At 42.3% G+C, this 12562-nt stretch overlaps 1 long non-coding RNA gene across 1 annotated transcript; it reads left to right on the forward strand.

The window, feature by feature from the left end:
• The first annotated feature begins 4568 nt into the window (after positions 1 to 4568).
• Positions 4569 to 10382, forward strand: LOC128776201 (uncharacterized). The gene is made up of 3 exons (XR_008421258.1): positions 4569 to 5039; positions 5357 to 5548; positions 10272 to 10382. It is a non-coding gene; the product is annotated as an uncharacterized LOC128776201 (long non-coding RNA).
• Positions 10383 to 12562: the final 2180 nt, after the last annotated feature.

Below are 12562 nucleotides of genomic sequence, written 5' to 3' on the forward strand. Positions count from 1 at the left end.
ATTCTAGAAGAAATTGTTCTTGATCTTCTCTTCCTGCTTACTCCCAGACAAGATGACTCTAAGCCTTAAAGATAGTTAACCTTTAGCAGGTCACTCCTGCACTAACCCCACTGCCAGCTTTGTCTCCTTGCCATGCTAGAGCCTCAGCTGCAGCGCCTGGGCTATGGCCCTCTTTGGACAGGTGACCTCTGAGAGTAGTCTGTTGGCTGATGCATCTGACACCTACTCAGGCTAGGGGGGTGTGTGTGACTCCTGAGATTCCCACACACCCAAATCTTCCATTATCTTACCTCAGTTATGTTCTTGTACTTTGGCATTGGGGGAACATATATGACAGAACATTCTGTTCACTTTTGCTTGGGAAATAGAAATAGTGAATTTCATAGAGTTATGCTGCACAGTGGTGGGTCCAAGTTTTCCCAGTATAACTTTCTAACAAATTTGTGTGAACCTAGGTCAATATTCTCACTCTCCTGCACACCAGGGTTTTCTTGGGTAGATGAGAACAGGCAGAAGTTATACTGCTCCCGAGCAGAATAACTCGGGAGCACTATAACTTCTAGTCCCCCTTCTCCAGACTGACTGGTCAATGTCCTAGCAGCCTGTCGAGGGAAGCACACTAAATAGGTAATGGGTATTAAGGAGGGCACTTGTTATGTTGACACTTGGGTATTATATGTAAGCGATGAATCACTAAATTCTACACCTGAAACCAATATTACACTATATGTTAACGAATTAGAACTTAACTTACATTTTGAAAAAGAAAAAAAAAAAAAAAAAAAAAGCACATGAGCATTTACTGTGACCGCAGTCCTGGAAGTTGGGCAAGAACTGCTGTTAGGGGTGGCTTGCAGCAGCCTTCCATCCCGTACTCATCACTCCAAAACGGGGTGGGCAACTACTGGAACAGGGGGCTGTTAGGCAGTGGGCTGGGGCAATGGAACAGGACTTCAGGGCAAAGCCCTCACTGCCTTAGAGACTGAGATCCTGCTGACTCAGTGTAAGAAAAGCCTCGGGAAATAGGGGCTTTTGAGGAGGAGTCCTCTTGAAGAAGTCCATTGTCACTCCTGGCCTCCCCACAATCCATCCGCTGTCAACTCGGTTAGATGAGTTAAGCTCCAAAGCAGGGCATGTGGTAGGAGCCGAATCGATGGGAAGTGGTGACCCAGAATCCATGTCTGACGCTGAATTCCCGTTTCTTGCTCTGTTAGCACCGATCAGACATGATCCCTGACCTGACAGCTGAGAGCACCCAGATCAGGATCTCCCTCTGTCTTCACACTGCGGGGAAATTGCAATTCAGTCCTGTTTCTTAGGCGTAAAATAAAGACATGGGGCTCTATTGCTTCCATGCCCAACTCCTCCATTTGACCCACTGGGGAAAACGGTACCTTCAAGGCTGCCCACAGCGAGAAAGTCTGAAGGACAGTGAAAGGAGGGAAGTGGGGCTGCTTTGGGTTGAGTATGGGGGGACGGCAAGGGTTTCTGGAGTGAGACCCAGGCATGCAGGGCAGTGATGTGGGGTGGGTCCAGCTACTAGAGGGAGTGCGGTTCTGAGGCAGGCCTGGGTGAAGGGCCAGCCAGGAGAACGAGTCAGCCAGACCCCATGTCCCCTGCTGGCCCGGCAGTGAGGCAGGTTTGCACTGCGTGCAAGGGAAATGGTCATGGAGGAGAAACGTGCCTGGACCTCCGTCACACATGTCCTTTTTTCTGGGTGTGTGGGGCTCAGATGGAGTCCTGTAATAAAGCAAGGCTCCCTCTTGTCGTGGACTCACCTGGGACCAGATGATCCCACCCTCAGGTGTGTTCCCTGCTGAGCAGGGCCAGGGAAAGTGCTTGTCTGAGGTTGGCAGAAATGGTTGAAGGGGATATTGCTCTATGCAGGGAACTTTCTCTGTGTGAGTGGGGTGGTGTTCTGCTTTTATTTTCTTTTTCCCTGTATCCTTTGCCCCTTCGCTGCCCTCCTGCAGAGACAAAGTGAGCCCAACCAGGGGCTGACTACAAAGGAGCCAGATGTGGCCTCAAGTCCATTACCTTCTCCTCTGTCTGCAGAGATAGGACGTGGGTACAGGTTGAGCCTCTGGGAGGGCGGGAGCAACAAAGAGCAGGACAGCGAGTCCTTCAACCACCCATCTAGGAAGGGGCAGCAGGCTGGAAAGGCTTTGAATAGGAGCCAGGGGTGGAGGGGAGAAGGTTCAGACCCTCAGCCCTAGGAGAGGCCCCAGGGGAGGGCTGGGAACCTAGTTCTGGGGGCTCAGATATGGAGGCGGGGAGGAAAGAATGCCCAGACAGCACATCCTCTCTCTCTGTGGGAGGGAGAGGTGGCCACGGGTGTCCAAGGTTTGTCGGAGGCACACACTAAGATCCTGAGGACAGAAGTGTTGAAAGGCTAAGCAGCTAGCCAAAGCTTCTGGCTGAGTCTGGAAGGCAACTCAGGTGTTAGCCCATTTAAAGGGATTTACCAGGGCACCGGCTCCTGAATCTCCCACCATTTCTGGGCCTCACATTCAACAGGGAAGACAGGTACACTGATAAAGTCACAATTTTCACAATGAGAAACCAGAATCTCATACATATCATGTACAACCCTTCTCGGATTATAAAGAGAAAGAAACAGCATGATATAGTGGAAGGATATGCTCACCGCGTCCAACCTTGTTCCCTGGGGAATAATACTTCATCTCTAAGTGTACTTGGGCTTCAAGCACACTTGCAGATGAGGTCAATTATTTCTAAGCTATGTGGTTGTTCAGAGAAGTCAAAGAAATCAAGAATGTTTGCCACCAAGTAGGGTCTTACTGACCATTATCATATGTGAATTTATTAAGTCCTAATAACTACAGCTGATATACCTCTGACAGCCCTTGATTTCACCTGTGAGGTCCCAGATCCCAGAGAAATGAGTAACTTGTTTAAGGTCACGTAGCAGGTAGGTAGCACCCTTGGGCCTCCATCCCAGATGTACAGGGAGTACCCTCCTGGCGAAGATTATGTGAGGGATCGTACTTGGGAATAGCATGTGTCTGGCTCTGGGAATAAGTCCACTCAGATAAGTGGGCCCCACACTCACTCTGTCCCCAAGACAGGGGAATCTGCCGTTGCCATCGCCTGTCTTCTCTGTGGTGATCACCAACCACAGGTCATCCCGCAACTTGGTACTAGGAGCTTTTCACCGTTCCCTCGTGTCTCAGGTTAACCACACCAACGATGCATTCACTTTTTCATCAGATAGTCTTGCCTATCTGATAATTGCAAAGCACCAAGTGCTGAGGAGAAAGCAGCAAACACAACACAGGGAAATCTTGCATTCAGGGCGCTTTCGTTCTTGAGAGGGGAAAGAGGCAAGAAAACATAAATAAGGAAAGTCTTAGAATGACAAAGCAGCTTGAGCATGCCGGAGAAAACGGGAAAGGGACGTGGCAAGCGTGGAAAGGGAGTTTTGCACGTATGTACAAATATTTCCTATTTACATGGGTGTACATTGGAAAGCCTCGGTGATAAAGTGACACTTAGTAGATGAAGGAGGGAGGCACAAATGTGTGGCACCATCTGGAGGAAGTGAGGCAAAGGCAGGGGACTGATGGGAAAGCTCATTTCCAGCCCTCCCTGCTCCCTTCCCCCCTCTGTCACCTTTCTAGTGATTAATCCAAATATGTCTTCCTCTCTCCCCATAATCCCCAGTGTACGTCTCCCCACTGGAATCGTTTCCGGTCTTTGTCTCCCTTGAACAAATTAGTGAATAAAGCTGAAGGGAAATTGATCATCTTCACCTCTGCATCCCCCTTTCTTGTGCTGCCCCATCCATCTCTCAGAGGGGTGTTAACGCTGGGCGGTCAGACCACATCTGGGGTATCCTGGTGGCAGTGACGACTCGCTTTGGGAGGGAGGGAGGGAGTACCGCTGGAGGTCATGCTGAGGCCAGTGTCTGGATGGTTATGGTACCTGAAAGGGACTGAGCCACTCCCTCGCAAGGCTCAGGGCCCCCAGATTTGCTACATGTGAAAGGCTGTCCTGGAACGTGGGCTTAGACATGCTCCGTGTAGGCCAACGAATAGAACAAGCGAAGTGAAGAGGTACTAGGGAGAGAGATTCTACACCAACGTTAATCAGTTCCTTATACTAGATCTACCAAAGTGAAGTGAGCTGTCTGGGTGGGCTGAGTTCCAAGTATCTGGAGAAATGCAAATGCAGACAGGATGTACCGTCTCCTGGGAACGTTGTAGAGAGGATTCAGGTGGCTTGATCTGAAATCATGTGATCTAGTGGGATGCCTGAGGGCAAGTGATGGGAATAAATAAAGCTGGGACATCTCACTGGGACCATCTTAGGAATGGGCCCCGGGATGTTCCAGTTGCTTCTGCTGGGCATATTCACAGTGCTCTTCATGGATGAAGGTAAAACCTGTGAGGGAGGCAGTGATGGGTGGTGAGAGGCTATATGGGGAGGAAACCGAGGTGGTTTCTCAACTTGACTTTTGAGCTACTGTAAAATGGCTGATAGAGAATTTTTCTTCTTCTCCTCATAGGAGACAGAGTCCTGACATCAAAAGGTATGGTGTAGTTGGTTTGCAGTTTTTGGATAAATAATGGCACAATGAGAGGGGACATTCCTGATTTTTTCACAGATTTTCTACCCTCCCTGACTATATTCCACTCTCTGCACTCAGTGCTCTAATGTCTTCTTTATGCCCCCAGACTTCGGTGAAGGGGAGAGGAGTCTTGAATCCTTGGAGTCATAGCTGTCACCCACTCAGGGGAGTAAGGACCCCTGGCAGAAGTTGGGAAGGGTGTCAGCTTCCTTCTTTGACATCTATACCTCACCAGTGTAAATGTTGACAGGAGAGGTAGCAGAATTACTTTCCCTAGAGCTCTGCTTTAAATCTTTTCTCTCTTTAGGGATTCGGTTTTGCTATCACTGTGACTTCTTTGATGGATTCAAATGCCTCACTCACTTGAAAAAGTGCTGGAAGTTCAATCTAATGATATATAACAGGAGTTGTACCATAGATCACTATTACTATAATGATAAAATTACAGGTAAGTAAGAGGTAGAGAGAGACACAAGACAATTACCAGTGGTGCCCACCTTCCTTGAGGTCAAGGTGTGGAGGGAACAGGGACCATGAGAGAGGCTGGGAAAATGGAATTCTCCATACCCCAACCTCGGGTGGAGCCTGTGTGGGAGGCAGATGTCTTTTGCCTGATCCTGTCTAGAGAGACCGAGATGAGATGCAGGCACAGTTTGGGGCTCATCCGTGGCTACAGAAAACCAATGAGATTTTTGAGAGCCATCATTGCCAGGGAAACAGTGTGATTAAGTAAGGCAATTACCTTTATTTTTCTTCTCTCTTTAGGGAGATATCTGTACCGATATACAAAACTGTCTTGTAATCCTTGTGAAGAGGGAATGTTCCAAGTATACCATGACTTACTGAGAGAAACATTTTGCTGCAATCATGCTGACTTGTGTAATAATGGCAACATAAATATGGATACTACAGTGAAATTTGGAAAAGGGATAGATTTGATGGTTGAAAAGTCATGAGGTAAATCAAGATAAACATGTGCTTAAGATTTTTAAACTATATGGGAATACACATCTTCTTAAATAATACTCTCCCCCTGAACTAGAAAAAGAGATAATATAGGGGCTGGCTTAGTCAGAAGAACATGGGGCTCTGGATTTTGGGTTATGAGTTCAAACCCACGTTGTGTGTAGAGATTACATAAACAAACAAACAAACAAACAAACAAAAAAGAGAGAGAAAAAAAGAGATAGTATAAATGGAAACAGACCATAAAGTAGAAAAGATACACACAAACACACGCACCATAAAACAACATGACTGCACTGACTAAACATATCAGCCAAATTAATTTAAAAAAAGATTTTAGTTTGGTAAACAGAGCAAAATCCAACTCTATGATGTTTCAGAAATATGGCCAAATAGTCAGCGTTGGTGGTATAGTGGTGAGCATAGCTGCCTTCCAGAAATATGGCCAAATCAAAGCAATTAAAAATGTGCAAATATAAATGCATGGGAAAATATATATTAAAAATTAATATGGATCATGAGCCTATATTTTATGCTCCAGATCATCAAAAGAGAGAATATATACTTCATGTTATTAAAGCCACTAATCTACAATAAAGATATAAATTATTAAAATTGAGGCAGCCAATACCACAGCCATGACTTTTGGTAACAACTCTTCTATAGAAATTATAGGAGTTATGATGAGAAAAAGAATGCATGCTAATCACCAGATCATGTGGGTAAATAATTAGCAAGGAGATTAAACACATATATAATACCATTATTAAGGTGGATCTTATAAACCTACATCTAATCCTGAACTCAGATAATAGAGTGCCCATGGAACATTCACAAAGATTGGTCACATATATTAGCCCTTTGGAGGATAGAGTTGATTTACATATGAACTGTAAAAGGCTATATTTTTCTCAGTAGATGCTTGGACTTTTGGCCAGGATAAAAATACATTTATGTTGTTCTCTTTAAAGTCTGAAACTCCCCCGGTGACTCCCAGTGTCATTTTATTTGCTGATATAAATAAACTGTTTCCCAACATGGCTTGATCACATGGTCAGAGAGGCATTATAACCACACCCCACCCTACCAACCACATGCACCCTCATTAAGAACTTCTGTTTAAAGTACTCCTGAAGCTGAGATCCCTCACATAAATTGTGATTGTTCAATCCAGTGACAGAGGGCAATCTGTATGTATGTAAATGATGAGTCCTGGGAGCTTGCACATGGAATGTCTCCCAGATTTCCCTAAAGTTTGTCTGCCCTCTCTTTTTTTTTGCTGCACTGTATCCTTTGTCTTTAAATAAAATCTGTATTCAGTATGCTAAGTATGTTCTTAGAGAATATGTATGTTCTATGAAGTCTGATGAGTTCTTTCAAATATCTAAACTTGGGAAATCCTTGCAAGTCCTCAAAGAAATACTCAAATTCCAAGAAATAGAAATAATATAACAATATTCACTTACCACACGCAATAAAGTGGAAGCTGAAAACAAGACCAAAAATGTGTCACCGCCTGGAAATATAGAAACATGTTATTAAGCAACTCTTATATTGAAAGGAAAATCCAGGACGCACGCACAAAAATGCAGAATTTCTTAACAGAAAACATGATATATCCAAAACTATGGAATACAGCAGTAGCATTTATCAGAGGAAAATTCATAGCATTAAACACACATAAAATTTTAAAAGTAAGAAATTAATTAAACATGCAACTCAAAGTAGCAGACCAAGAACAAAGTAAATAGAAAAGAGAAAGAACCATCAATAAGTAAAAACAGAAATCTAAGAGGTGGTGTATTTGTTACATATGGCTGTGTTACTTTCTGTGCTTTGTGCCATAGACTTAGTGGCTTAAACACACACATTATCTCACAGTTTCTATAGGTCAGAAGTCCAGACATAGCTTAGCTGGGTCCTCAGCTCAGAATCTCACAAGGCTGCAGTCAAGGGGTAGACCAGGCCATGTTCTCATTTGAAGACTTAATTTAGGAAGAAGCTACTTCTAAACTCTTGGCCTGTTGATAGAATTCATCTCTTTGTAGTGTGTCTGGGCTGCAGGGCTGGTTCAATATTCACAAATGAATCGATGTGATGCATCACATTAATAGAAGAAAGGATAAGAACTATATGATCCTGTCAATAGATGCAGAAAGAGCATTTGACAAAATACAGCATCCTTCATAAAAACCCTCAAGAAAGTCAGGATAGAAGGAACATACCTTAACATCATAAAAGCCATATATGAAAAGCCCACAGCTAGTATCATCCTTAATGGAGAAAAACTGAGAGCTTTCCCCCTGAGATCAGGAACACAACAGGGATGTCCACTCTCACCACTGTTGTTTAATATGGTGTTGGAAGTCCTAGCCTCAGCAATCAGACAACAAAATGAAATAAAAGGCATCCAAATTGGCAAAGAAGTCAAACTTTCACTTTTCGCAGATGACATGATGCTCTACATGGAAAACCTGAAAGACTCCACCAAAAAGCTGCTAGAACTGACACATGAACTCAGCAGAGTCGCAGGATACAAAATCAATGTACAGAAATGGGTTGCATTTCTATACACCAATAATGAAGCAACTGAAAGAAAATCCATCCCATTTATGATTGCACCAAGAACCATAAAATACCTAGGAATAAACCTGACCAAAGATGTAAAAGATCTGTATGCTGAAAACTATAGAAAACTTATGAAAGAAATTGAAGAAGATACAATGAAATGGAAAAACACTCCATGCTCATGGATTGGAAGAATAAATATTGTTCAAATGTCAATACTACCCAAAGCAATCTACACATTCAATGCAATCCCAATAAAAATTGCACCTGCATTCTTCTCAAAGCTAGAACAAACAATCCCAAAATTTGTATGGAACCAGAAAAGACCCCGAAAAGCCAAAGTAATGTTGAAAAAGAAAACCAAAGCGGGAGGCATCACAATCCCAGACTTTAGCCTGTACTATAAAGCTGTAATCATCAAGACAGTATGGTATTGGCACAAAAACAGACACATAGACCAATGGAATAGAAGAGAGAGCCCAGAACTGGACCCACAAATGTATGGCCAACTAACCTTTTACAAACAGGAAAGAATATCCAATGGAATAAAGACACTCTCTTTAGCAAATGGTGCTGGGAGAACTGGACAGCAACATGCAGAAGAATGAAACTAGACCCCTTTCTTACACCGTACACAAAAATAAATTCAAAATGGATGAAAGACCTAAGTGTGAGAAGGAAACCATAAAAACCTAGAGGAGAAAACAGGCAACAACCTCTTTGACCTCAGGCACAGCAATTTCTTGCTCAACAAGTCTCTGAAGGCAAGGGAAATAAAAGCAAAAATGAACTATTGAGACCTCATCAAGATAAAAAGCTTCTGCACTGCAAAGGAAACAATCAACAAAACTAAAAGACAACTGATGGAATGGGAGAAGATATTTGCAAATGACATATCGGATAAAGGGTTAGTATCCAAAATCTATAAAGAATTTACCAAATTCAACACCCATAAAACAAATAATCCAGCAAAGAAATGGGCAGAAGACATGAATAGACACTTTCCAAAGAAGACATCCAGATGGCTCACAGACACACAAAAGATGCTCAACATCACTCATTATCAAGAAATACAAATCAAAACCGCCTTGAGATATCACCTCAAACCAGTCAGAGTGGCTAAAATTAACAACTCAGGAAGCAACAGATGCTGGCGAGGATGTGGAGAAATGGGAATCCTCTTGCACTGTTGGTGGGAATGCAAGCTGGTGCAGCCACTCTGAAAAACAGTATGGAGGTTCCTCAAAAAATTAAAAATAGAACTACCCTATGACCCAGTGATAGCACTACTAGGAATTTATCCAAAGGATACTGGAGTGCTGATTCATAGGGGCACATGTACCCCAATGTTTATAGCAGTGCTTTCAACAATAGCCAAATTATGGAAAGAGCCTAAATGTCCATCAACTGATGAATGGATGGAGAAGATGTGGTTTACATATACAATGGGATACTACTTGGCAATGAGAAAGAATAAAATCCTGCCATTTTCAACAACGTGGATGGAACTGGAGGGTATTATGCTAAGTGAAATAAGTCAGTGAGAGAAAGACAGATATCATATGTTTTCACTCATATATGGAACTTGAGAAACTTAACAGAAGACCATGAGTGGGGGGAAGTGTGGGGAGGGGGGGAAGTTACAGAGAGAGAGGGAGGCAAACCATAAGAGACTCTTAAATACAGAGAACAAATTGAGGGTTGATGGGGGGTGGGGTCGGGGAGAGGGGAAAATGGGTGATGGGCATTGAGGAGGGCACTTGTTGGTTTGAGTGCTGTGTGTTGTATGTAAACAATGAATCACAGGAATCTATCCCCAAAACCAAGAGCACATTGTGAACACTGTATCTTAGCCAACTTGACAATAAATTATATTTTAAAAAAAAGAAGAATTTATCTCTTTGTAGTAGTAGAACTGAGGTTCTGGTTTTCTTTCTGGCTATTGCTTAGGGCCTCTTTCAGTTCCAAGAGGCCATTCACAGTTCTCTGCAACACGGTTATTCCCATAGTCAATTTACAATATGACTGCTTCTTCAAGGCCAGTGGGAAGGTCTCTCTCCTAATTGCTAAGATTAAATCTATATTATATAATGAAACATAATAATATGTATAATATTCCATCACCTTTGGTAATTCTATTGGTTAGAAGCAAGACACAAGTTCTGCTTACGCTCAAGGGGAGAGGGCTATTCAAGGCTGTGACTCACTGGATACATCCCATTCCTTAGGATATGTCTGCCACAGGTAGAAAACAGGAAGTAAGTACAACAAATGAGTTAAAAATTTTATCTAAATAAGCAAATCACAAGTTAACCTGTTACTTAAAGAAGAAGACTGCACAGGACGCCTGGGTGGCTCAGTCGGTTGAGCATCTGACTTCGGCTCAGGTCATGATCTCATGGTTTGTGAGTTCGAGCCCCTCATCAGGCTCTGTGCTAACAGCTCAGAGCCTGGAGCCTGCTTCAGATTCTGTGTCCCCCCCACCCCCACCCCACCCCTGCTTGTGCTCTTCTCTGTCTTTCAAAAATGAATAAACATTAAAAAAATTAAAAAAAAGAAGACTGCACAAATACAAATATTAGAGATTGCAAAGGAGAAATAAACATCCAAAACAAGGAAATTTTTAAAAATATGTAAGTTTCATGGGGCACTTTGGTGGTTCAGTCGTTGAAGTGTCTGACTTCAGCTCAGATCATGATCTCACTTTGTGGGTTCGAGCCCCATGTCGGGCTCTCTGCTGACAGCTCAGAGCCTGAAGCCTGCTTCAGATCCTGTGTCTTCCTCTCTTTCTGTCTCTCCCCCATTCATGCTCTATCTCTCTCAAAAACAAATAAACATTAAACAAAATTTAAAAAAAATTAAGTTTCGAAACTAATTTGTATAATCCTATGCAAATGAATATAAACATCTAGTTGAAATAAGTAATTTTCTAGGAAAATAGATTTTTACCAAACTGACCCAAGCAGAATTAGAAAATCTACACAAACTGATTTCTATTTAAAAAAAAATAGATAAAATTATAAAAGAGCTCTTGTCATTTCCCAAAAAAGCACTAGATCCACATGGTTTCACAGAAGAATTCCAAAAAAATCTTTAAAAAGTAGATGATCCCAATGCTATTTAAACTATGTCAGAGTATAGTGACACCTGGTTGGCCTCCTGGGTGGCTCAGTCAGTTGACTCTTGGTTTCAACTCAGGTCATGATCTCATGGTTCATGAGATCAAGCCCTGTGTTGGGCTCTGCACTGCGCATGCGGTCTGCTTGGGATTCTCTCTCTGCCCGTCTCCCCTGCTTACATGTGCTCTCTTTCAAAATAAATAAATAAATAAATAAATAAATAAACAAACAAACAAACAATTTAGAAAGAACTATTTCAGAGTATAGATAAGGAAAGGAGACTTATTCCTTCTATTAAACAAAATAATGTTAATCTCCAAATCCAAATGAGATTATGAAATAGCCTTATAAAAATCTCACTTATAAACATCAATTTAAAAATCTATGACAAAGTATTAGCAAGCAGATCTCAATGGCAGATAAAAGGATAATATAGAATGAATTATTTCATCTTTGTTGAGTAACAAGCCATTCATTCAAAGACTGAGTGGCTTAAAACAATAAACAATTATTTTCCTGTGTTTGAGGAATTCAGATAATCCCAATGTGCTCAGCTGAGTAGCTCTGCTAATCTCAGTGAACTAGACTCCTATGTCTAGGGGGTATCTGGAAATTTTTTGATTTAGTCACCCTTGGCTAGGGTGACTCAGCTCTGCTCTACATGCTCATTTCCCCCTAGGACTAATCCACTAGCTTAGACACGCCTTATTCATGACAATGGCAGAAGCATAAAGAGCAAGATCCAAGCCCATTTTGAACCTCTGCTTCCATTAAGTTTGCTAACATCCCCAATGGCCAAAGCAAGTTACAAGGCCATGCCTAGAGTCAGGAAACTGGGCAGGTAATCCCACCGGCAGTGGGAGGACGTTGAGAACTTGCAGGTTAAAGGACAGAGACATAAAGGAGAGATGACTAATTAGGTCCAGATGATGCAATTTACCACACATTATGGCCAGGGGAGTCTTATTCTAGGGATACAAGAGTGGTTCCATGTTAAAAATATCAATGAATACAATATTATAGTAACAAAAAAATCAGATGATCATCCCAAAAGATAACAAGAAGTCGTTTCACAAAATTCAACACCTGTTCATACATTAAAAAAAAAACCCTCAAAATTGATATTGATGAATGTCTTTAACATGATAAAGTGATATATACCTGAGTCTGAAGGCCAGTAGTTTATTTGATGGGGGAAATATTAGATGGTTTCATGCTAAAATAAGAAGTAAGGAGGGGCACCTGGGTGGCTCAGTCAGTTAAGCTAGGACTCTTGATTTTGGCTTAGGTCATGGTCTCATGGTTGTGAGATTGAGCT

The sequence above is a fragment of the Panthera pardus genome, unplaced genomic scaffold (assembly GCF_024362965.1).
Source record: "Panthera pardus isolate Hobbes unplaced genomic scaffold, ASM2436296v1 HiC_scaffold_12, whole genome shotgun sequence".
Lineage (NCBI taxonomy): Eukaryota > Metazoa > Chordata > Mammalia > Carnivora > Felidae > Panthera > Panthera pardus.